Below are 27,263 nucleotides of genomic sequence, written 5' to 3'. Positions count from 1 at the left end.
GGTGGAGCAGTACCATCCCTCTGTGGCAGCGAGCCAAGCAATTTAACCAGAATGTGTAAAACCTGTGTCCCCAGAATCACCATTCCTGGAGGAAAAGACTATATTGTCCAGAAGATGCCCCACCCTAAATCACCCAGACATTCCATCTAGCCGTCAAAGAAACTAGTAGAACTTTGTTTTTTAATACACTAAACCCCTTCAGGTCTCCCTATTACAGAAATGTGTCCAGAAACTACCCACCAGGCCTATAACAATTGGTCCACCTTGAGAGAGACGAACCCATCCCACAAACTGGAACCAATCACGCACACATGTCCCTGTCTAGGTGCAAGATCGTCCAGCGCTGTGTATCAGCCAGGGGAACGCATATCACGAGGAGACTATTTATTAAGATATTAAAACCCAGGCCCTCCGTCAGAGCTCAGGCCTGTAATTCCAGCTAACTTTGGGCAGGCTGAGGACTGGCGGAGGGGTCACTTGACGCCCAGGGCTTTGGAGCGGCACAGATAGACTAATGATGTGCCACTGCATTCCCAGCAACGAGAATGACAGAGCAAAACCCCAATCTTACAAAACCCAAAAAAAAAAAAAAACAAACAAAAAAAAAGTGGCCCAGCTCGCTCTCGCCCTTCTCTGCCAGCTCGTTCCCAGACTGGTGAGCCTCACTCCCAGGGCACCCATGAGACAGCATCACGCTCACCGTTTCCACCGCCTGCAGTGGACCACAGAGTCTTTCAGTCTCCGTTGCCGGTCTCCAGATCCCCATTCAAAGCGTTCTGTGGCCCCCAAGCTCTGCCCTCATTATGGCCGCCTCTGTCCACCTTCTCCAACAAGGGAACCCCTGCTCATGCTCCTGCCAGCCCCGCAGACCCAAGTGCCTGCGTCTCCAGGAAGCCCCACACCTTGCTGCACCTACTGGGTCTATGTAGACGAGAGCTGGGCGCGCTGGTTCCCATCCACTGAGTTCAGTCTCTGGGTTGGTCCCCTCAGCGCAATGGTACTGTCCACTGTGGGACACCTAAGTAGACTGGGGGTCCTTTACATCCACACAAGAGCCACATGGTGACCCAGGAATGGGGTCTGAGAGGTTAATGACTGCCCAGGGCCCCGAGCTGGCTAGAATTCCATGCACTGCCACATCCAAGGCCGCCGTTTGGGCCTTCACCACTCAGTAGCGAGAACACCCTCTGCATCTACACAGCTGCGGAAACACATGTCTGCTGCAGCTTCCTCACCAGTGACTTACAGCAGGCTGCAGATTTCTGGGGGCCTTCTACAGGGCCCACTGCAACAGGGAGCATCGAACTCTTACAAGGAGCCCTGCATTCTCTCTCCCCCCCTTCAGCCCTTTGAACTCATGTACTAAGTGGTCTGATGTAAGGACCAAGTTCGGTGAGGGGAGTCGCAGGCTCTGGTCAGTAGCCCAGGCCTTCAGGAATCAGGTGACGTCAATCTGGAGAGGAGGTGCCTGCTGTGGGAAGCAAGAATGGACCAGGGTCCTGGCACCCTGCAGGGGCAGCCCCTCTTCCTTCCCAGGGTTTTCTGAGGATCTGAAGGCATCTGAGGTAAAGTGCAGTGTTCAGCTGTGTCCTGCGGTCCAGGAAAGCCAAAGAGAAGATGCTCTTCCTGTTGTCCACCAGGCACCCTGGCAGAGAATAGCCTCAGCCCACCCCAGCCCAACACCAGATCCCAGGGACTGATCCACCTGTAAGAGGCAGCATGAGACTGCCCCCATTGTCCCCAGAGAGTCCCCTCAGTCATGGGTTGGACCAGGGTGCAGGTGGGCCCTGCAGGCTGGTTCAGAGTGAGTGTGGCTGTCCATTGGTCCTCTGAAGAGCCTCAGGGTCTTGTGGCAGCTGGTGTGTGTCTGGGCTTGGAAGTAGAGGATGTCCCCCAGCCAGAGAGCAGGGGATAATTGTTCTGCATTCCACTCCTCTGCAAGGACAGGGACCCCAGGCTCTGGGCACCCCAGATCTGCCTGCCCTACCCACAGCCTACCACCGTTTGGCCCAGGCAAATCGTCTTGGCTCCCACAGAGGGAGCCACCCTTCCCACCTCCTGATGTTTGCCCACACCTGTCAAGTTCCATTCTGGAAAAACCCTCCACATCCTTAGGAAGGCACCTCCTCCTTGACTCCTTTCCAGGGCTATCGCCCCCACTTTCATTTTCTACCTATTATTCGATGCAGAGACCAGCTACTTCCTTGGGCCAGGGCTGCTCTGGAGGCAGGGAGGTTGTGACCGAGCCGTGGGGTGTAGCAAAGCACCAGGTATAGACAGGGCTCTCCAGGCACACCTGGGCAGAGAGGTCACAGACCCACAGGTGAATGCCCCTCCTTCCGGCCCCACCTACCTCACAGGCACAAAGAGGGAGGCTTCACAAGGAGGTTGAGGTAAACAGGGGAGCCTGGGTCACCTCTGTCTGATCTCCTGCCCTCCTGGAAGAAAGCCAGAGGTTGGAGCTGGGAGGTGTCGAGAGCCCTGGCCCAGACCTGGTTTCACTGATGAGGCTCAGGGAGGGGCTGGGTCAGCCCAAGTCACTGAGTCCATAAGGGACGGTCCTGATCATAACCCAGGACCCTAGAGCTAGCTGAGGTCCCATCCCTTTCCCACGCAGACCAAGGTAGGGGCATGAACTGGCTTCTGGCTTCTAAGGTTGAGGCCCAGCACACCTCTCCCTCCCCTTGCCTGCAGCTGTTGTCACATATCAAAAGTGAGTTATTCCTTGCGGGCCTGGAGGCACAGCTTCTTGGGCTGGACCAGGTGGCCAATCCAAACAAGTCCCTGTGTGTCCCCACCACCCAGGCCTTGTCACACCACGCAGCACGTGGGGGCACCAGGATATCCTGGGCGATATCAGGGACGAGCCCTCCCTGAGGCTCCCACAGCAGTACTGCTGCCCTCAGACCTGCTACAAGCCCTGTGTCCACCCAGTGTTTGAGAACCTGGCCCCTCACACATACCTGGCCCACTCCTCACACCTGGCTTTCCCGTGAAAAGTGGAACTGGTTCCACCTGGGCCAGTTGGAGAAGTGCCTCAGGAAATTACCATTTTGGGAATTTGTTCCAATCATTCATGCATTTATTCACCAAATACCCACTGTACCCTCTTCTGCACCAGGCTGGGTTGATGGTCAAGCAGAACACATGTCCCAAGGAGTTTTCCTCTCTTTAGAGACAGACAGGCGGACTCTCACACCATGAGGTGCCCTCTGGGCTAGGGGGTGCCCAGGGCTGGATGCAGGGGAGGGCCTTGCCCACAGGAGGTGCTGGTGGGTACGGACATGGAGGCCACCATGGGGTAAAGGTGTCCAGAGGACCTAACATGTGCCTAGGCCCAGGGTGTGACCTGGGGCAGGTGCGGGGCTGCTCTATCTGGAAGGCCTCCTGACTCTGCCGATGATAGGCTGTGGCTGGATCAGTCTTCACGTCGATTTTTAACATTTAACATGTGTTGATTATGTAACTAAACATCGTGATAAAAATCATGAAATACAGAAAAGTTGAAAACACAAAAAACCGGTAGACCCCTTTTCTCCCTAAACAACTGCTTCAACAGTATTTTCTGACTTTTTTTCCTATGTAACTGCAGCTGTAAACATATGCTGCACAAGATAGTATCCTTTGCCATATTCTGTTTTGGAGCTGGATTTTTCAGTCAGCAGTGAATAGAGGCAGGCTTTAAACAGGCCACGAATTGTGCAGACCCTGGGAAAGGAGACTGACCATGTTGCTGGGTGACCTTGGGCAAGTCTTGCCCTCCTCAGAGCTTGAATTCTCTCAGTCCAATAAAGGGCTGGAAGGGCTGTAGTAGGACTACATCAGCGCATCCCAAACTCAGAACTGCCACGTGGAGCCGTGTGAGTTGTCACTGCACAGCCCCAGGGTCAGGACCATTCTTGTCATAGCCTCTGTGAGTAGGGCTCCTGCCCAAAAGTGTGGTGTGCGAGCTTGGGGCCCACAAGAGGATTTTAGGCAATATACAGATGCATTTATTTTTACCATTACCTTCTATTTGCAGTAAATGAGACCGATGCTCACCAGGAGGTCTCACCTCCTGCCTCGCTTCCCGAATAGCTGAAACCATAGGCTCACGCCACCATGCCTGGATATTATTGTATTTTTTGTAGAGACGGAGTTTCACCATGTTGCTCAGGCTCGTCTTGAACTCTTGGGCTCAAGCAATTCACCTGCCTTGGCCTCCCAAAGCAAGTTTCCTCTTTAAATACATTTATTTAGGTTTTAAAAATGAGTTGACTTAAAGCACATGAATAGATCTTTAACACCAACCACTGGGAAAATGCAAATTAAAACCACAGTAAGATATCACTACATATTTATTAGAACAGCTCCAATCAAACATAGTGGTAATAGCAAATATTGGTGAGGATGTAGACAAAACTCACTCTCTCATACATCACTGGTGGGAATATAAAATGGTACAGACAATCTAGAAAATAGTTTGGCAGCTTCTTTAATTAAACATACACCTTAATATATGACCCAGCAATTGCTTCTGGGCATTTGTACCAGAAAATAAAACTGACGTCTGCACAAAAACTCACACATGATTGTTCATGGCAGATTTATTTGTAATAGCCCCAAACTGGGAACAACCAAACACCCCCTATAGGTGAATGGTTAAGCAAACTGCTACATCCATTCTATGAAATACTATTCAACAATAAAAAGGGTGCCAGGCACGGTGGCTCATGCCTGTAAACTCAGCCCTTTGGGAGGCCAAGCTAGGTGGATTGCCTGAGGTCAGGAGATTGAGACCAGCCTGGCCAACATGGTGTAACCCCATCTCTACTAAAAATACAAAAAAATTAGCTGGATATGGTGGTGGGCACCTGTAATCCCAGCTGCACAGGAGGCTGGGGCAGGAGAATTGCTTGAACTTGGGAGGCAGAGGTTGCAGTGAGCTGAGATTGTGCCATTATACTGGGTAACAACAGCAAAACTTTATCTTAAAAAAAAAAAAGAAAGAAACCAGGCATGGTCATGGGTGCCTGTAATCCCAGCTACTCAGGAGGGTGAGGCAGGAGAATTGCTTGAACCCAGGAGGTGGAGGTTGCAGTGAGCTGAGATCACGCCACTGCATTCCAGCCTGGGTGACAGTGAGACTCCATCACAAACAGAAAAAAACAATAAAAAGGAATATGCACAACTTGGATGGATCTCAAAGGGCATTTGCTGAGTAGAAAAAAAAAAAAAAGCCAGTGTGTCAAAAGGCCACATACTGTGTGATTCCATTTGTATAATGTTCTTTTTTTCTTGTTTGGTTTTATTTTGTCTTTGAGATGAAGTCTCACTCTGTGGCCCAGACTGGACTGCAGTGGCATGATCTTGGCTCACTGCAGCCTCCGCCTCCGCCTCCCGGGTTCAAGTGATTCTTGTGCCTCAGCCTCCCAAGTAGCTGAGAGTACAGGTGCGCACCATCATACCTGGCTGATTTTTATATTTTTAGTGAAGACAGGGTTTTGCCATGTTGGCCAGGCTGGTCTCAAACTCCAGGCCTCAACAGTTCCACCTGCTTTAGCCTCCCAAAGCCCTGGGATTATAGGTGTGAGCCACTGTGCCAGGCCTTCATTCATTCATTCCTTGAGAGAGTCTCACCCAGTCTCAGGCTGGACTGCAATGGCAGGATCACTATAGCCTCCCCTTCCCAGATTCAAGTGATTCTCCTGCCTCAGCCTCCCAAATAGCTGGAACTACAAGTTGGTGCCACCATGCCTGGCTAATTTCTGCATTTTATAACGTTCTTGAAGTGAGAAGATTATAAAGACAGAAAGCAGATTAGTGGTTGCCAGGAGTAGGAATAGTGGAGGGGAAGATCCAGGAATAAGTGCAGAGGAATAGCAGGAGGGGGATTTTTGTGGTGGTGGAACAGTTCTGTCTTGATTGTAGTGGTGGTTAAAGGAGTCTACATATGTGATAAAATGGCATAGACCTAGACATGTGACATTGTTAGATACTGTCCTACATTTATACAAAATAGAACCTTTGGAGGAAACTGAGTGAGGAGTCTATGAAACCTCTCTGTACCATCTTTGAAATTTCCTCTGAATCTATATTTCGAAATAAAGGGTTACAATTTTTAAAGTTGCTTTAGACAAAAATATTAAACAAAATAATGCTGATTGTATGTCAGGCTGGCAAACCTTTAACACACTGAATGACTGGCATCTCTAATCCATCCAATGTCCAATTGCCCCTGGCCAGGATCTGTCCTAGGCTAGGTTGCCTGCTGGAAGATAGGACTCTGGATTCTCTCCTGCTTGGCTTTGGGGTAGAGATGCCAGATAAAATATAGGACGCCCAGTTAAATTTAGATTTCTGATAAAAAGTAAACTATTTTTTCAGTAAGTATGTACCATGCATATTTAGGATATACTTATACTAAAACTTATTTCTCTAAATTCTTTCTTCACCATCTTCACAGGTGTTGATATTTCTCTAAATTATTTAATGTATGTATGTGGTTACTTTAAAGCTCTTGCCTGCTAATTCCAATGTGTGAGCCATTTACAGGTCTTTTTTTTTTTTGAGATGGGGTTTTGCTCTTGTAGCCCAGGCTGGAGTGCAATGGCGCGCCATCTTGGCTCACTGCAACCTCCGCCTCGCCTGGCTGGTCTTGAATTCCTGATCTCAGGTGATCTGCCTGCCATATCCTCCCAAAGTGCTGGGATTACAAGTGTGAGCCACCATGCCTGGCCCTTTTGTTTGTTTGTTTCTTTGAGATAAGATCTCACTCTGTTGTCCAGGCTGGAGTGCAGTGGCATGATCTCAACTCACTGAAACCTCTACCTCCCAGGCTCAAGCCATCCTTTCACCTCAGTCTTTCAAGTATCTGGAACCACAGGCACATGCCACCAACAGTCCTAACTGGTTTCGTGGAAGACAGTTTTTCCACAGACAGGGTCAGGGCAGTGGTTATGATATGAAACTGTTCCACATCAGATCATCAGGCATTAGATTCTCATAGTGTGAAACCTAGATCCCTCACATGTGCAGTTCACATTAGGGTTCACGCTCCTATGAGAATCTAAAGCCTGCTGATCTGATGGGGGGTGGAGCTCAGGCAGTAATGCTCGCTGCCCACCACTCAACTCCTGCTGTGCAACCTGGTTCCTAACAGGTCACCAACTGGTACAGTCCACAGCCTGGGAGTTATAGACCGCTGCACACCACCACATCCAACTCATTTTTGAATTTTAGTAGAGATGGGGTTTCGCCATGTTGCCTAGGCTGGTCTCGAAGTCTTGAGCTCAATTGATCTACCTGCCTTGGCCTCCCAAAGTGCTGGGATTACAGGTGTGAGCCACCATGCACAGTGTGTCTATTGCCTAATGCCTGAAGACAATTTTATCATGTACTTTGTCCAGCTTTGTAGTTGTTTACGCTGGGAGACTATCATCAATACAGGTACTCCATCATGGCCACAATTCAAAGTATGATTAATATATTCATTCTATTCTAAAAGTAGAGAAAACAAAGACAAAGAATTCTAAGAAAAATGGAAAGAAATGAAAGTTCAAAGAAAAAGAATAGCAAATGCTGCTGACACATAGGAAAAAATGTTTAACTTCACTGATAATAAGAAAGATACAATTTTAGGCTGGGTGCTGTGGCTCACACCTGTAATTCCAGCACTTTGAGAAGCTGAGGTGGGAGGATCACTTGAGGCCATGAAGTGGAGGTGGCAGTGAGCCGAAATGGTGCCACTTGGGGTGACAGAGCGAGATCCTGTCTCAAAGAAAAAAAAAAAAAAGATAGAGATGTAAACAACATCCTGCAACCTCTACATGTGGCCATGATTGCTAACAGGGACCAGATTCGCAAACCTTGATAGATCCAACTTATTTCAAGTAACTTAATTGGTGCTGGAACAGAGTCCCACACTATTTAAACGAAAACAAAATCCAACAATCACAACACAAAAATACAATGTCTACCAGTCAATAAAAAATTACCAGGCAATGGCCAGGCACAGTGGCTCATGCCTGTAATCCCAGCATTTTGGGAGGCCAAGGCATGCAGATTGCCTGAGGCCAGGAGTTCAAGGCCAGCCTGGCCAACATGGCTAAATCCTGTCACTACTAAAAACACAAAAATTAGCCGGGTGTGGTGGTGCACACCTGTAGTCCCAGCTACTTGGGAGGCTGAGACACAAGAATCACTTGAACCTGGGGGACGGAGATTGCAGTGAGATGAGATCACACCACTGCACTCCAGCCTGAGTGACAGAGTAAGACCCTGTATCAAAAAACAAACAAACAAAAAACCCACAGGTAATATAGTACCTATAACCAGGAGAGAAATAAATCAATGGAAATAGGCCCAGAAATGACAGAGATGATGTAATTAGCAGACAAGGACATTAAAAAACATATTATAAATACGCTCCATCTGTTCAAGAAGGCTAAAAATTCTGAACATGATGAGAAGAGAGAAATGGAAGACATATTGACAAAAAAAAAAAAAAAAAAAAAAAAAAAACCAGCAACAAACCACACAGGCTAGGTGAAGTGGGTCACGCCTGTAATCCCAGCACTTTGGGAGGCTTAGATGCAAGGATTGCTTGAGCCCAAGAGTTCAAGACCAGCCTGGGCAACAAAGGGAGACCTATCTCTATAAACAATTTTTAAAAATAGCCAGGCATGGTGGCATGCACCTGCAGTGCCAGCTACTCAGGAGGCTGAGGCAGGAGGATCACCTGAACACAGGAGGTCGAGGTTGCCATGAGCTGTGATTACACCACTGCACTCCAGCCTGGGCAACACAGTGAGACCTTGTCTCAAAATAAAACAAAAAGAATGACTAGAGATGAAATAGTTACCTCTGCAGATATGGGATTAAAAGCAGTTGAAGTCAGTGAAGCTAGGTGTGGTGGCTCATGCCTGTAATTATTCCAGCACTTTGGGAGGCCGAGGCAGGAGGACTGCTTTGAGGCCTGGAGTTCGAGACCAGCCTGGGCAACATAGTGAGGTCTCATCTCTACAAAAAAAAAAAAAAAAAAACCACACACAATAAAACATTTTCAAAAAATTTAATGAAGACAAAATACAGACTTTCTCACACAAACAAAAGCCAAGATAATCACCAGCAGGCCTGCACTCTGAGAAACGTTCAAAACAGTTCTTTGGTCAGAAGAAAAATGACACTGTATAGAAATTTGGATCTACACAAAGAAATGAGGACCACTGACATAATAAATACATGGATAAACAGAAAAGATCCTATTTTCTCATTTTGTGATGTCTAGAAATAATTGAGGCAAAAGTAGTAACATATTGTGGGGTTCATGACAGGTGGAGGTAAAACAATGACGAGAATAGCACAAGGGACAGGAAGGGAAATGTAAGAATACTATCATAAGGTGGCAGTCACAGTTGAGGGAGGTGATAAATATCTGTGATTCCACCTAGAATACTGCATTGCTCCTGGAAGCAGGAAGAGGGAGTTTCAGAGACTTCCCCCGGGCTCTTCCTACTATAGTGGCTCATACCTACAGCTCAGGGAGTAAAGTAAGAGCTCTGTTACCTTCTAAGCATACTTATATCAATTGCATATTTAGGGACAGATAAATGACAACGGGATGGGGCTGCAGCCTCTTCATCCAGGGATCCATTTATTCCCTAGCCTTCACATGTTCTTAGTCTTTTGGAGAGGGGACATTGTGGCATTGTGGGTCTTCTGGTGTCAGGGTCAGCTCTAATCCTATATAAATGGTCCTCAAACAATCTGGGTATTCCCTTTTCATCAGCTACAGTTACTTTCATCAGTGACCCTACATCCTTTTGGAGAATAATTAATGAATACCATGTGGTGATGTTGGAGGATCTTTTTCCAAGAATACCCAGCCTCCCCTATAATCAATGAGCTATAGGTCTCAATTGTCTCAGTCTGAAAACTGGGTAGGAAATTGCAAATTTTTGTTGCAGGCTTCTGCGCACCAGGTCTTGTTGTTGTTTCCTGAATACACAAATCAGGAAACATCCTAGGGCTCATACCTGTAATCCCAACAATTTGGGAGGCCAAGTCAGGAGGATTGCTTGAGCTCAGAAATTTGAGACCAGTCTAGACAACAATAGCAAAACCTCATTTTCACTAAAATTTAAAAAAAAAAAAAAAAGGCTAGGCATGGTGGTGCATGCCTGTGATTCCAACTACTTGGGAGGCTGAGGTGGGAGGATCACTTGAGCCCAGTGGATTCCGAATCTGCTGGCATATAACGAACCATTCCAACATTCCTACCTCCCTGTACTTTCCGGCTTCTTTGATGCTTTGCAAATGCAGTTCTATAATCTCCACCTAATTCCCTGTAGTTCCATCCATCACTTTCAAAGGGGCCACTGCAGCCGCATGTTAAAGGGGCCCCAGGTGTCCTTGCCCAAGCCATTAAATCCTGATAGTGTCCACATCATGTATTCCATCGTGGTATACAGCCTTTAGTCTCCCCATGGTCCAACATCCTTATGTCCAGTCCTCCACCTCCTCTCCCAGAATTCTGCGAGTTACACAACTCGACAGCTACTGCACATAACATTTTGGCAAAAAATCATTCTCCCAGAGCAGACTGTGCTTGTGACCTTGGGCCATGACGAGGAATGACCAGAGCCTGGTGTCAATGTGGGGGAGCAATGATGATACACCTCATCCTGCTGTAAGGCCTTGTTGGAGGCTCTTTGCCTAGTCTCCAGGCAAGGGACAGCTGCCCTTCTCTTAGCGACGAAAGGGGGCTACTTCTTTTAGCCCAGAGCATTGAGTGGAAACTGGAGGTTCGAAGTTCTCAGACTTATCCACTTAAGTTTCCCCATACCAGATATCAGGATTCCATTGCTCCTCTCCCCTCCCCTCCCCTTTTCTTTCCTCTCTTTTCTCTTCTCTCCTCTCTTTTCTTTTCTCCTTTCTCTTCTCTTATTTCTTTTCCCTCCTCTTCTTTTTCTTTTCTCTTCTCTTTCTCTTTCTTTCTCTTTCTTTGTTTTTCACATGGGATCTCACCCTGTCACCCAGGCTGGAGTGCAGTGATGTGATCTCAGCTCCCTGCAACCTCCACCTCCCTGGCCCAAGAGATCCTCAGTCTCCTGGGTAGCTGGGACCACAGGTACATGCTACCATATCTGGTTAATTTTCATATTTTTTTATAGGGATGGGATTTCACCATGTTACCCAGACTGGTCTCGAACTCCCAGGCTCAAGTGATCCTCCTGCCTCAGCCTCCCAAAGTTCTGGGATTATAGATATGAGCCACTGCACTCACATCTCCTTTTCCTTAAGTAATTCTAAATAGACTAAATCATAAAATAAAATTTGTATATTTTGGGGAAATGACACAAAACTGCCATGACAGCTAAAATTAAAAGAGTTTATTTCTCGATTTTCTGCTGTGTGCATGTGTGTGTGTGCACACTTGTCCTTGGTTGGCGCCCTATGTGTGTACCTGCTGTAGCTATTGGGTCAATCTGCACAATGTCTGACTCCACAATTTCCAGCAAACAAAAGCTCTACACGGCCTAATTTTCAAGCAGTCGAGACTGAAGCAGCAGTCTCCTTCTGTTTTTAATTTGAATTAAACTGCCAGGCTGCACTTCTGTGAGAAACTGACAATATTCAACAAGAAGTTTCCAGGTGAGGCCTGTCACCCTCCAGTGTAACTTTAGGGCCTGCTTGGCAGGGGGACTGGCTTTGGCTGGAGGCTGGGTCAAGAGGGCTCTCCTGGTATGGCACATTCCCATCGTAGGGAGGGAACTCTGTTGGGAGCATGAGATGGACCAAGAAGACCCATCCATTAGGAAAGTGGCCCTTGGTCTGTCCAGTTTTAGTGGAAGAGGGTGATTGGCGCAACGACCACTTCTGATGGGAAAACTAGTCGGAGACATGGACGTTCATTGTCTTTACCATGTGTGCCCCACCAGGACCCAAACTGGAGAGGTGAAAATTTGCAGAAGACAGATCAAGAGTGGTGGACATGTCATGACTGCCCAGGCTGGGATCCTCCCACCACCCCTTGGTCCTGCCCTCTGGAACTCTGGGCAGGCTGGTGGAAGTCCTTTTTGTGGTCTGGGCTTCTGGCCAGGATGCCTATGGCTTCCTAACACCCACGTGGGGCAGCCTAGTGTAAAGATCCTGAAAACAGGGGAATAGCAATTGATAAAGTGAACCCAAGATATGACTAAAACTATCTCTGATGGCAAAGCCTTTGATGCTGAAGAGTCTGACTCATAGAAAGATGGCCCTGAGCATGGCACCTCTGACCAAATCCCTCACTCTGACCTACTGAGCGTATGAGCCTAGCCTTGCTCACAGTCGGGGCTGGAGGAAGATCTCATGGAGTCCACTCGATAACTGCACTTCCTGTGTGCCTGTCACAGCTGATTCCACCCACACTGTCCTCTACCACAGCCAGCCCAGCCCTGCCATGCCCTGCCACTGCAGTCAGGGCTCTTTGGGGGTGAGTGACAGAAAATTCACTTGAGTTGCCTTAGGCAAGAAGGGAAGTTCATTGGTCAGTAAGTTAGCCACGTGCAGGGCAGGGAGCAGCTGGGCCTCAGGAATACCTGGTCTCAGAGTCACCAGTGCTGTCGGGATTTGCAGGCTCTTTCCCTTGTCTCTGTCTCCACCTCAGTCTGCAGATCAGTTTTGTGCTCTCAGAGAAACTTTCCCCACAAGGTTGGAGTCAGGCTGTTGGTAGCATGAGACTTCCATCTTCCTGGCTTTGCCCCCAACAAAGATAGTGCTCCCCTCCATTAGTTCCTATTCAGAAAACTCCAGAAGAAAGTTTCTGCTTGGTGTGGTCTGGATTGGCTGGGTAGTTGGGACACTAAAACTGCCAACTCCTCTAGTGTCATGTGGTTGAAGTAGGGTGGGGAGACGTATTAGTTCACGTTGCCATGCCAAAATACCACAGACTGGGTGGCTTAAACCACAAACATTTATTTCTCACAGTTCTGGAGGCTGGGAAATCCAAGACCAAAGTGCCAGCAAGGTAGGTTACATTCTGAGGCCTCTTTTCTTGTCCCATAGCTGGCTGCCATATTGTGTGCTCACGTGACCTCTTCTTTCACTCTCTAGTGTCTCGTCTCATAAGAACACTAATGCTACTGAATCAGGGCCCCATCCTTAGGACCTCATTTAACCTTAATGACTTCCTGAGAAGCCTCATCTCCAAATACAGCCATGCAGAGGGTTAGGGCTTCAACATATGAATTTAGAGGAGACAGAGACACTCAGTCCATGATGGGAAGAAATACTTCATTAAAAACGGGGTGCAGTGGCCAGAAAAGGGGCAGACAAATTGTTCATTTTCCAAAATACACATCACACACACACACACACACATACAAAACACATGGTCCTGCCTTTGCCCCTTCCCAACAAGGCTACTCCCCACCCCATGATTATTTACCTCCCTCCTATCCTGCTCTCTGGAGCTGCCTTTTCCCCTAAGTTGTCCTGTGGCTCACTGATTGCTACATGCAGGCAGGTGCATGTAAATGTAGCCCGGGGCTGGGGGCCTCCTGGACCATGTGTGTCCTGAGCCCTACCATGGGACTGGGCAGGAAGTGGGTCTCACCCATGTCCACTGTCCTCAGGCAGAGCCTGGCCCTAGGACATGAGCTCAGTGGGTGCTGCAGCTTTGTTGGATTCACTTCAGGCACCCTTTCCCCATATCCACTTATAAGGTGCTCAGAGCCTTGATACCTCCTGTCCTTGGGAGAAAATAATGTGATTACTCAGCTCACACAAACCTGCTGGTGGCTTCCTATAATAGAAGGACATGATTTTCTAGTTCAAAAGAGTCTACCAAGTGACTAGCACAGTGAATGAGGATCTACAACAGGGCACATAATTGGGAAATTTCAGAAAACTAAGAACAGAGAGAAAATCCTAAAATCCTCCAGAGAGAAAAGACAGGTCATACACAAAGAGCCAAGACTCCACATGGCACCGACTTCTTCCCAACAACACTGGGAACTAGAAAATAATAGAGCAATGTTTCCCAATGTGATGAGAAGTTACATTTAAATTACAGCATTATATCCAGCCAAACTATTAATCAGAAGTTGGGGTAGAACAGCAACATTCTAAACTATGTGAAGGTCAGAAAGCTTGGCTTCCATTCACTCTGTCTCAGGAAGCTACTGGAAGATGTGCTGCAACACAATGAGAGGATAAACCAAGGAAAAAGAAGATCTGGGGCCAGGGAACAGGAGATGCACACAGAAGTAAGCAAGCAGAGTTGATCTACTGCCTGCTTGAAAACACTATTTAAAAATCCCTAACCCAAAGAAGGCCAGAGCTCTCATGAATCTGACCCAACAGATTTTGAAGCCAAAGTGGAGGACATTTGAAGCGAAAGCCTGGCCAGACAGAGATGAGGCTCCTGGGAGGGAACAGGTGCAGTCCTGCTTAGGCTGCAGTGTCCTCGGGCTACAACTGACAAGGGCTCCCTCTGGGTCACAGCTTCTAGGGACAGAGTTTGGGGTAGTTCGACTGTCTGCATTGTAGGACTCTGGTGATGAGCTCACCTGGGAAACTGTGTTGTAACGGGAAGGGAATGGTTTTGCTTTTCCAAATCATCTACCCCATGCATGCTTGGATCCACATTGAAATTCAGTGTAGAAACTGCCTTTGAACAGCTAAGCCTGAACTCTGGGCTGTTTGTCCAGTTTCCTGGCCTCTGGCTTTGTTCAATCCTTACCCCTACCAATCACCGATGCCAGATCCATCCTCCCAAATATCCTTTCATCATGTTACCCTCCCCACCACCTCATGGCACCTTCCATACAACAGGAAATGCCTCCCACCTCAGCCTGGCATTCAAGGTTCTTTCTGACGTGGCCCACCTCTCACCACCCCACCAAATCTCCCTGTGGGCCCTGCCAAATTGGATCAACTTTTTCTATCCATGAGCTGAACTTTCCCACCTCCATACTGTTGCTTACACTGTGACCTTCCTGTGCGTGTTCTTTTCCTCCCTCTTCCCAAGCCCAAATGCTTGCACCACCCTGCACAGCCAACGGTGGTACCCAGGTAGTCTGCTATGGGCCTGGAATAAGGCTCAGAGACATGCTGGCTTCAGGTGGGACCCAGCACATTCCCAGCTTTGGTGGCTGTGGTGAGAGACCTCTTCTGTTTGAGAAAAGGAGAGGGAAAGGTAAAAGGGACTCTGTCTTGCAGCTTAAGTACCTGCCTGTCCACAGTGGGGTAGAGCACCAAATAGGCTCCTGTGGTCACTGATTTTAGGCCTTGTCTCTTAGACGGAATTTCTTGACCTGCCCTGGGCTGGAGGGGAGCCCACTGCCCTGAAGGGTGAGTCCCAGGCATGGAAGCATTCACCACAAGTGACTTAAGAGCCCTTGGGCCCTAAGTAAACATCAACAGTAGCCTGGCAGCACTCCCTGTGGGCCTGTGGTGGTAGTCACAGGGCAAGGCTCCTCTGCCTGTGGAAAGGGAAAGGCAGAGTGGGAAGGACTTTGTCTCATGGTTTCAGCGTCAGCTCAGCTCAGCTGCCGTAGAATAAAGCACCAGGTAAGTTTCTAAGCTTTTTGCCTCCAGTCCCTGGCTCCTACACAGCATCTCTGGACGCACCAGGGCCTGAGGGAACTGGTTGCCCTAAAGGGAAAGACACAAGCCTGACTGGCTTTGCCACCTGCTGACTGTAGAGCCCCAGGACATTGAGTGAACATGGGCAATAGCCAGGTAGTGTTGACAGTGGGCCTTGAGTGAGACCCAGTGCTTTGATGGCTTTAGGTCTGACCCAGTGCAGTCCCAGTGGTGGTGGCCATAGGGATGCTGTGTCAGCCCAAGTGGCCCAGCTCCGAGTGGCTCAGCAGAGAGAAAGAGAGAGAGAGACACACACACACAGACACACAGACAATTTTTTTGGAGAGAAATTACAAGTAGGGAATAAGAGTTTCTACTGCCTGGTAGCCCAGAGAATTCTTCCAGATCTTATCCGAGACCACCAAGTAGCTCCTCTATGAGTCTGCAAGAACCACAGCATAACTGGGCTTGATGTGTATCTAATAAAGATACACTTTAGATCACCACACCCACATCCTTTCAAATACTTGGATAGCCTTCCCAAGGGTGGGTACAAACAAGCTCAGGCTGAGAAGATGGTGGCAGCCTGACATGAGCCATGGAATATTTGCACCACGGAAAATGGTAAACATTACAGAACAGATTTCTGTTCCCTCTCCGACAGAACCCCTTGTATAACAACAGCATACCACTGCCCCACCTCCGAGCAGAGCGCTGTGTGTTGTAGGAGAGTGGGGGCAGGTGTCTTCCCCCTTGGGCTACAGAATACACATTTTTTTTCCTCAGCATATGGATCATTCTCAAGGATAGACCACATCTTAGGTCAAACGACAAGTCTTAAAAAATTTAAAATTTAAAATAATATCAAATGTCTTCTATGACCACAATGGAATAAAACTAGAAATTAGTAACAAGAGAAATGTTGGAAACTATACAAACATATGGAGATTAAATAATAAGCTCTGGAATGACCAGGGGGTCAATGAAGAAATTAAGAAGGAAACGGAAACATTTCTTAAAACAAATGATAATGGAAACACAACATGCCAAAACCTATGGGACATGACAGAAGCAAGACTAAGAGGGAAGTTTATGGCTATAAACACCTACTTTTAAAAAGTAGAAAAGCATCAAATAAAAAACTTAACAATGCTCCTTAAAGAAATAGAAAAGCAGAACAAGCCAAACCCAAAATTAGTAGAAGAAAAAAAAATAATAAAGATCAGAGCAAAATAAATGAAGAAAGCAAACCATTCATGAATTGAAAAGTTGGTTTTCGTAAAGGATTAACAACATTGAGAAACTTTTAGCCTAACTAAGACTAAGAAAAAAAGAGAGAAGACCCAAGTGAATAAAATCAAACATGAAAAGGAAACATTACAACTGATACTGCAAAATTCAAAGGATCAATAGTGGCTATTACAAGCAACTATATGCAAAGAAATAGGAAAACCTACTAAAATGGATACATTTCTAGACACATCCAGCCTAGCAAGATTGAACCATGATGAAACCCAAAACCTGAACAGACCAATAACAAATAATGAGATCGAAGTGGTAATAAAAGTCTCCCAGCAAAGAAAAGCCTGGGACCTGGTGCTTCACTGCTGAATTCTACTAAGCATTTAAAGAAGAACTCATACCAACCTTACTCAAGCTATTCCAAAACTAGAGACCTTACCCAACTACTCAAAACTCATTCTACAAGGCTAGTATTACCCTAATACCAACACCAAAGATGCATCCAAAACAGAGAACTACAGGCCAATATCACTGATGAATATTGATGCAAAATCCCTCCACAAAATATGAGCAAATTGAATTCAGCAACACATTAAAGTTGGGGTGCAGTGTCCCAGGTTCACTCAACCCTTCCCCTTCTCCTCTCTGTGTGCGTCTACTTTGGCTGTGCTGCCTAGCGGCAGTGGCATTAGCAATGTTGGTGCGTGGGCCTCCCAGGAGAAGGAGAAAGTGAGTATGCCCTTCTTTTGCCTCCTGCCAGGTGTCTGCAGCCTCGCACCAGCTGGCCAGGTCTTCAAGCAAGAGACCTGGAGATGTTCTTTTCTAATTTCTGGATTGGGAAATGGAGGCAAATTCTGGGTACTAGAGTGAGAACTAAGATGAGGCTTGATCGGGGGAGTCTGGAGTCCCGAAATGCAGAGACCTGAAACCCTCTAGAGCGTGTAGGGAGCTGGGTGTGTGTTCAGTACAGTCACTTCTCTCTGTGCCTCAATGTCCCAGGTATTTTGGAGGGGCTGAGATCCTGGGAATTCCTGGAGCCTGGCTGCATGCCCTGGCCATCCTGATGCCCTTGTGTTCTCCATGGCAGGCCCACAAGGCCAAGGAGAATGGCTCTGACAGCTTCATGCATTCCATGGAACCACAGCTGGTGCAACAAATGGAGACCACCCAGAACCTGGTGGACTCCTACATGGCCATTGTCAACAAGACTGTGTGTAACCACATGGTTGGTCTCATGCCCAAGACCACCATGCATCTCATGATCAACAATGTGCATGCACTGCCTCATGGGGGCAGGGGGCTCCTGTGGCACTGGGGATGCAGGTGGCCATGTTGGAGTAGGGTAGCTGCTGACCAGCCCTATGGGATCAGGTCCAGGGAGAGTGGCACAGACCAGAGCTGTCCCATAGAAATATAAGACCTTTATCCCTAAGATTGAGAGAACAAGGAAAGGTGTCTGCTCTCACCACACATTAAACATTGCACTAGATATTGTAGCCAGTGCAGAAAGGCAAAAAAAAAAAAAAAAAAAAGAAGAAAAGTCATAAAATCAGAAAATCAGAAAAGAAGTAAAACATTATTTGCAGACTAGACTGCTGTGTATGTATTTAATATAAAATTGTATGGAATATAAAAGAACTATTTCTAGAATAAATGAATTTATCAAGTTGGCATGATTGAAGATTAGCATACAAAAATCAGCCAGGCATACTGGCACATGACTAAAGTCCCAGCTACTTGGGTGGCTGAGGCAGGAGAATCCCTTGAGCTCAGGAGTTTGAGACCAACCTGGGCAACATAGCGAGACTCAACTCTAAACAAACAAAAAATCGATTGTATTTCTAGATGCTAGCAACAAACAACTTAAAAATGAAAATTAGCTGGGCACAGTGGCTGATGCCTGTAATCCCAGCACTTTGGGGGGCCAAGATGGGCAGATCACGAGGTCAGAAGATCAAGACCAGCCTGACCAACATGATGAAGCCTTGTCTCTACTAAAACTACAAAAATTTGCCGGGCATGGTGCTGCATTCCTGTAATCCCAGCTACTCAAGAGGCTGAGGCAGAAGAATCGCTTGAACCTGGGAGGCAGAGGTTGCAGTGAACCGAGATCATGCCACTGCTTTCCAGCCTACCCCAACAAAAATAAAACTCCATCTCAAAACAAAAGAAAGAAAATTAAAATATTTAAAAAATCAAATGCTTAAGAAAAAGTCTAATGTAAGATATGCAAGTCTTATGCAAGGGAAGCTACAAAACATTGCTGAGAAAAAAATTAATACCTAAATAAATGACAAGACATAGTATGTTCATGGATTAGCTGACTCAATACTATTAAAATTTTCATTCTAAATGGACATATAGACTCAACAAAACCCCATATCAAGATTCTAGCAGTTTATTTTTTGTTTTTGTTTTTTTTAGACAGGGTCTTGCTGTCACCCAAGCTGGAATGCAGTGGCATGAACACAGCTCACCCAGCACAGCTAAGTTTGAGAAACAAGATGAGCTAATTCTAAAACGTTTATGACAAAGAATCGAGAATAACCAAAGCAATCTTGAAAAAAAACAAAAGGGAAGGATTTACTAGTTTAAAGACTTACTAGAAACAACTGTATATCCATGCCGAAAAAAAATAAACCTCATTCTGTTCACAAAAATTGATTTGAGATAGATCACAGACCTAAATATAAAATCCCAAACCATAAAACATATAGAAGAAAATATGTTCTTTGTGACTTAGAGGTCATAAACCCACAAAATAAAAAACTGATAAAGTCGATTTTATCAAAAAAATTTGTTCATAAAAAGATCCCAATAAGTGAATACACAAACCAGAGTCTTTAAAAAAATCATAGCATATCTATCCATCAAAGGATTTATACCCAGAATACAAAGAATAATACCTACAATAAAAAGACTTCCAACTTTAAAATGAGAAAAGACATGAAAGACACTCCATGAAAGATATACAAGCGAAAAATAAGCATACGAAAAAGTGCTCAACATCATTAATCATCAGGGAAATGTAAATTAAAATCAGTTATTACATATGTGCTAAAATGGCTAATATAAAAAACACTGACAATGTAAATGTTGACAGACATGTAAAGCAACTGCAACTCTCATACATCACTGATGGGAGTACAAAATGGTGAAACCACTTTGGAGAACAAGAGGGCAGTTTCTAATAAACATGGACTTACCATATGACCCAGTAATTTTCTACTGTTATTTATCCAAGAGAGATGAAAACGTATATCCACAAAAAACAAAAACAAAAGTCTGTGTAAGAACATCGATAGCATCCTTATTCATAATTGCCCCAAACTGGGAAACCAAACCATAAAAGTCCTTCACTAGGAGAATGAATAACAAATTGTGGTATATTTATAGAATGAAATACTACTCAGCAATAGAGAACAATTCCTGATATATACAATATGATGTCTTTCAAGCATTATCAGTGGAAGAACCCAGATGCAAAGGAGTAATATCTATTGATTCCACTATATGTAATCCAAAAAGCAGGTAAAACAAAATCTTTAAGTGATAAAAATCAGGAAAGTGATCACTGGAGTGGGAGGCGCTCAGGGGTGATTTAAGGTATTTGAGAACTTTCTGGGTTAATTGTAATATGGTTCTTTTGTAATTATTACACAGATGTATACAATTGTCAAAACATCAAAACTTAACACTTGTGTGCAGTTTTGTAATAATATTTCTACATATCAGTTTAAACATAAAGGTGAGCAGTGGATCCTTTCCAGGGAGTGGTTTGTCTCCGGACTCTTTACGGGAACTCTATCAGTTTGCTTCAGGTGAGATTTTGGGGCTCCAATTATTCAGGACCAGGCCCTTGATTATGGGGAATTTATCATTAAAGGGCACACAATCCGTGTCCCAGCGATAGCATTTAGAATCTGTGAAGCAATTTTGTGGAAACAACAGTCATTTATTTCCATTGGTTAGTGAGCAACCACTTGAGCATTGTAAGGCACACACTTGTACACGGACTTCCTTAAAAGTACAGCACTTAACCTACTTTGTTGCAAGGTAGTCAAAATGGAGTAAAAATTAATTATTCAAAGACATGGAGAACATTATCACCTTTCATTAATCCCATTCTCTAGCATTTGCTGCCCTGACCTTTACAACACTCCAAATTAGTACTAGGACTTTTGGATACAAAATCATTTCCTATCCACAGCAGACATCTTTTCCAAAGCAGGTAGACACTCAGATCATTCTTCCTTATTAGAAAACTCTTCAGTGTTTTCCCTAGCTAGATAGAAAAAAACCCACAACTCTGGGTATATGGTAGGAATTTATTAACAAGCAAACATCTTTGTTCATACCAGGAAGACCAGCAATTAGATTATAAATGACTTGAGAGCAAGTGCAAGAACTTAACAATTTTAGAGCATTCCATGAGGATGTCTATTTGCCCAAGAAGGCCCACAAGAAGTGCTCTACAAATGCTGGTTATTATTTTATGCTGTACTTCCTCTGAGAAAATGATGTGATGTACAGAGGTGGGAGTACACATAGCAAGGAAGTCTCCCTGTAAAACGAAGCTGGGAAATTCAAGTAATGGTGTTTTTGGATAAGATCCCTAAGAAAACTTAGGACAAAATCCTGCTGTGCGTGTATTTGCTCAGTCCTCAGAAATCCCACTTGGCCAACTGACTCCAGAGAGCTACAGCCTCACTGCACAAGCCTCAGATTCATAATTCTAAGTACAGCCATTTAATGTGCACTGAACTGGCTTATAGGGCACTACTCTGTTGTTATACAGAAACAAATTTTAGCTATCAGAAGGAAATCTGAAATCTATAGAAACATTTTCAGCCTAAAAAGCTTTCTGGGGGATAAACTGTCTACTATAGATAGTTGGTTTTGTATTTCTTCTTCTTTCTTCTTTCCTCTTCCTCTTTCTCTTTCTTCCTTCCTCCTTTCTCCTTCCTCCTTCTTCCTCCTTCCTCCTTCTCCTTCTTCTTCTTCTTCTTTTCTTTTTTTGACAGAGTCTCACTCTGTCTCCCAGGCTGGAGGGTGGTGGCGTAATCTCGGCTCACTGCAACTTCCACCTCCCGGGTTCAAGAGATTCTCCTGCCTCAGCCTCCTGAGTAGCTGGGATTACAGGCATGTGCCACTATGCCCGGCTAATTTTTGTATTTTTAATAGAGACGGGGTTTCATTGTGTTGGCCAGGCTAGTCTCGAACTCCTGACCTTATGATCCACCCACCTTGGCCTCCCAAAGTGCTGGGATTACAAGGCATGAGTCACCATGCCCGGCCTGGTTTTATATTTCTATAATCACCCTCCAAATTCTCATTCTGAAAGAAACTTGAATACTCCATGGATAAAGGCAGGTGACTTGGAGTAAATTACACCTTTAAACAGGTGTAATCAGTGAAGAGGGTTTCGCAGGTGCCAAATAAGACATAAACGGTTACTGAGGAAATATTAAGTATATAAAGCTAATGTCAACTGGGCATGGTGGCTTGCACCTATAGTCCCAGGTACTCAGGAGGCTGTGGCAGGAAGATGGTTTGAGTCCTGGAGTTCACAGCAGTAGTGCACCCTAATTGTGCCTATGAACAGCCATTATACTCCAAATGGGCAACATAGTGAGACCCCACCTCTAAAAACAAATAGTAATTTTTTGAAAAGCCAATGTCATCAATCAAAGTAAGTAAGGTTGGACTTCTGAAAAGGGTTTAGAAATGCAGGGCTGGCTTGCTGAACTCAATAAAATGCTAGGGTGGCTCTCAAATGTGAGGTGAAAGAATGAATACTTTGAGTACTTCTGAACAGTGTATCTGAGATCACCAACAAAAGAGGCATTTGTTTTGAAGAGATGAGCCAAGATAAGAATTAAGTTTCCAGGGCAATCTTACGTTGGAAGTCCCCTAATCAGTCTATATATATATATCATTTTAGCAGGTGCTTTTGGTGACTGAGAAGCAGATACAGACTACACAAATGGAAAAGCATTCTATGATCATTGATAGGAAGATTCAATATCATTAAAATGTCATACTACACAAAGCAATCTACAAATTACCAATATCTTTTTTTTTTTTTGCAGAATTAGAGAAAAACTATTCTAAAATTTATATGGAACCCAAAAAGAGCCTGAATAGCCAAGGCAATCGTAAACCAAAAGAATAAAGCCAGAGGCATTACATCTTCATCTTCTGACTTCAACCTACACTAAACTAAACTAAAGAACTAAAAGTAGAATTACCATTCAAACAAGCAATCCCATCACTGACTACATAACCAAAGGGAAATAAATCCTTCTGTCTGCACTTGTATGTTCATTGTAGCACTTTTCACAATAGCAAAGGCATGGAATCAACACAGATGCCCATCAATGGTGAATCATATAAAGAAAATGCAATGTATATATACCATGGAATACTATGCAGCCATAAAAAATGAAATCATGTTATTTTTGAGAACAAGTATACAACTGGAGGTCATTATTCTAAGCAATTTAACACAGAAACAGAAAACCAAATAGTGCATGTTCACACTTGTAAGTGGGAGCTAAACATTAGGTATACATGGACACAAAGACGGAAACAATAAACACTGGAGATACCAAAAGAAGAGAGGGAGGGGAGCATGCAAAGGATGAACAACTACCTGTTGGGTACTGTGTTCACCAATCGGATGACGGAATCATTAGAAGCCTAAACCTCAGCATCACGTAATATACCCAAGTAACAAACCTTCACATATAATCCCTGAATCTGAAATTCAAATAAATGAAATAAATGGTATTGGGAAAACTAAGTATCCACATATGAAGGAACGAAACTGAAGTCTTATTCTATAAATAAAAATCAATTCAAAGTGAATTGAAGTCTTAAACACAAGACCTGAAACCATAAAATTCCTAGAAGAAAACATGGAAAATTTCCTTGACTTTGACCTTGCCATTGGTTTTTTGTATATGACTCCCAAAACACAGGTAACAAAAGTAAAAATAGACAAATGGGTTCAACTAAACTACAAAGTTTCTGTACAGCAAGGAAACAATCAACACAAAATTGGAACCTATGAATTGGTAGAAAATATGAGCAAACCATGTATCACATAAGGGGTTAATATTTAAAATAATAAGAAACTTAATAGCGAAAAAAAGTGCATTAAAAAATGACCAAAGCACCTGAATAAACATTTTTCCAAAGAAGACATACAAATGTTCAATACATATATGAAAAGATACTCAACATCACCAATCACCAGATAAATGCAAATCAAAACCACAATGAGATATCATCTCACACCTGTTAGGATGTCTATTATAGGAAAGATAAAAGATAGCAAGTGTTGGCGAGGATGTAGAAAAAAAGGAATCCTTGTACCCTGTTGGTTTGAATGTAAATTGGTACAGCCATATGGAAAACAACACGAAGTTTTCTCAAAAAATTAAACATCGAACTTTCATGTGATCCAGCAACTTCTCTAGTGTATACTCAAAGGAAAGGAAATCAGTATCTTGAAGAAATATCTCCACTCTTATTTACTGCAGCATTATTCACAATAACCTAGATAAGAAACAACCTAAATGTGCATCAATCAATGAATGGATAAATTATGATGTGTAAATATATGTATGAATATATATATACACACTACACATATATTCCATTATATATTATGTAATAATATACATAATAATGTATAAATCTAAAAGAGTTGAATACATAGAAGCAGAGGGTAGAATGATGGTTACCGGGGCAGAGAAGTGGAGGAAATGGGGAAATATCGGGCAAGAGGTATAAAGTTGAATTTGTATAGGATGAATAAATCTAGAGATCTAATGTACAGCATCATGACTATAGTTGATAATACTGTACTGTATACTGGAAATTTCCTGAGAATAGATTTCAGGTGCTCACCACACACAGACACACACACATGCATACACACACACACACACATGCACACACACACACAAAGGTTACTGTGAGGAGATGGATATGTTTTTCACTTTACTAAAGTAATCATTTTACTGTGCGTGTATACACATGTTAAAAATCATGTACATTTTAAATATATACAATGTTTATTTAAAATAAAATTGACTATATAAAAGGAAACTTTATAATTGAGAATTTAAAAAGCAATAGCATGAAAAACGAAATTGGTATACTAGACACCAATATGAGACATCATCAGGGGAAGACACTATTCAGAAGAAAATTAGTGGAACAAACAGCGCTTCAAGAATTTAAACTTGGTAAGTTATCACTTCAGGCCAGGCTAAGAATGCATCAGAGACTAGTAAGCATTGATATGTAAAAAGGCATTGATATGTAAAAAGAGGAGGGATATTCTAAAAACTGGAATGAAATGAGTAAAAAAAAGCATAGAACCAGAAAAATGAAACATTATTCAGTAGACACGGTGAGGATCAGAAGTTTTCAGGGATGAGAGACTGGGGTGTAATTCTATAAAGGTAAATTGAGATCAGTTTGGGAAGACCCTTGATTGCCAGACTGAGGGCCTTGACATAAGTATAGATTTTTAAAAATCTTCTTTTAAGGGCACCAGACAGTTGTAGAAGCAAAACACTAAAATTTCAGAGAGATAGGAGCCCTTCCTCAGTGAATTGATATGGCCAGCCATTTACTTCTCTGGGAACACTTGTCAAGTCTAGGCCTATGCTGAGGATTGAGCTTGGCATAAACAGAGAAACTCTAGTAGGGGAAAGAGAAAGCAGTGGAACACTTGAATGTGGGCTGCTAGGACTAGCAAATCTAGAAGAGCCCCAGATACATAGCTGCTTTTCAATGTAAGACATTCACTGAGTGTTTGAAGGGGAGAGGGTATGGTGTGCTAGAAGACTGAGCCAGAAAAATCCCACAGGAATATCCCACAGTCTTATTTGGGAGTAAATGCTTAGGAGAGAGTTCCACCAGAATGAGGGCCTTACTACAAACACACCTCGAGTCTTGTTCTTGAGACATTTGAAACTAGAATAAGACTATGTCTAACTAAAGGTACCACTGAGCACTGATCTAGCTCAGATTTTGGCAAGAATGAAGTGTTCTCCCCCGTGCTCTAACATAGGAAAGAGTAAATTGTCTCCTGTTGAAAATAACATAGATTCTAGTTTTTATGATTCTCTTACACACAACATTCAGCATATAGTAAAATGTTATGAGGCCTATGAAGAATCAGGAGATATTTGAAGAGATAATGGTCAAGACTTTTCCAAAATTGAAAGAATCAGCCCACAGATTCAAGAAGCTCAGCAAACTCCAAAATAAACACATAGGAAACCACCCTAAACAACTATTGTCAAACTTCTGAAAACCAAATAAAGATAAAGTATTAAGAGTAGCAAGAGAAAAACTGTACATTATCTACAAAAGAAAAGTTATATCTGACTTTTAAACAGAATGACACGTGACTTTTCAACAGAAACTATGGAAGTTAAATGACAATGAAATGACACTTTAAAGTGCTAAAGGTGCGAGAAGGATCTAGAATTTTAAAGCCAGCAAATCTGAGAACTGTATATCTAGTAAAATAGCTTTGAAAATTAAAGCAAAGTAAAATGTTTTCAGACAAAAAAAGAAAAGCTGAGATACCTACTACAAAAAGCATTAAAGGAAATTCTTCAGTTAAAAGAAAACTTCTTCCAGATAGAAGCATGAAATGCAGGAAGGGATGAAATACATAGAAAGAGCAAATAGGTGTGTAAGTATAAAAGAATATTGACAACATAAAGTCAAAATTACTATATTATGCTTTTACACAAGTATAAAAGCAAAATATGTTAGAACAGTAGTACAAAAGGCAAGAGGATTTAAATAGAATTAAATCGCTTACAGGTTCTTCCATGCTAGTATTGGTAAAATATCCATTTAAATTTGAGCCAGAAAATCTCATAATAGGTCCAAAATTCATTTTATTTTAAAATATAGAAAGTCAAAATTCTAATAGTAAAGTGGAATAATACGAATGCCATTTATTAATACAAAAGAAGGCAGGAAATAAGGGTTATGGGAACAAAGGAGGGAAAAATCAAAAGCAAATAGCAATACAGTGAACTTAAGCCCAGCTAGATCATTACACTAAGTGTAAATGAACAAAATATTGTGATTAAAACTCAAAGATTGATTTTTCACACATTGAATATATATTATTTTTAAAAATATGCCAATAATTAACAACTTACTTAAAATGAATAACTTTTTTTTGAAAAATACAATTTACCAAAAGTAACCCAAGAAGAAATAAAAAGTCAAAATAGCCCTGTATCTGTAAAGGAATTTGAATTTGTAGAATTCAAGGTGTAATTTTAAACCTCACCATAAAGAAATCCAGAATTTTCAGATTCTGTGTATGATGCAGAATGCCAGAAATACTATGTTCCCTACATAACAATAAGAATAAGCCAGATAATCTACAAAATCATAAATGTGTATGAATCCTTTAGAAA

The 27,263-nt window shown here is 43.5% G+C and overlaps 1 long non-coding RNA gene across 2 annotated transcripts in view; it reads right to left on the bottom strand.

Moving 5' to 3' along the window:
- Positions 1-8,959: 8,959 nt before the first annotated feature.
- LOC108512260 (uncharacterized) overlaps positions 8,960-27,263 on the bottom strand; it is a 23,492-nt gene continuing 5,188 nt past the window's right edge. The window contains exon 4 of one of the 2 annotated variants that reach the window (XR_001880546.1): positions 8,960-9,000. This is a non-coding gene — a long non-coding RNA (uncharacterized LOC108512260). Of the gene's footprint in view, positions 9,001-20,677; positions 20,718-27,263 lie in introns of those variants that run through there. The other variant, XR_001880547.1, reaches the window with a different exon arrangement.

The sequence above is a fragment of the Rhinopithecus bieti genome, unplaced genomic scaffold, assembly GCF_001698545.2.
Source record: "Rhinopithecus bieti isolate Rb0 unplaced genomic scaffold, ASM169854v2 scaffold_30283, whole genome shotgun sequence".
Classification (NCBI taxonomy): domain Eukaryota; kingdom Metazoa; phylum Chordata; class Mammalia; order Primates; family Cercopithecidae; genus Rhinopithecus; species Rhinopithecus bieti.
The sequence above is the reverse complement of the archived record's forward strand: the minus strand, read 5'-3'. Positions and strand labels throughout refer to the sequence as shown.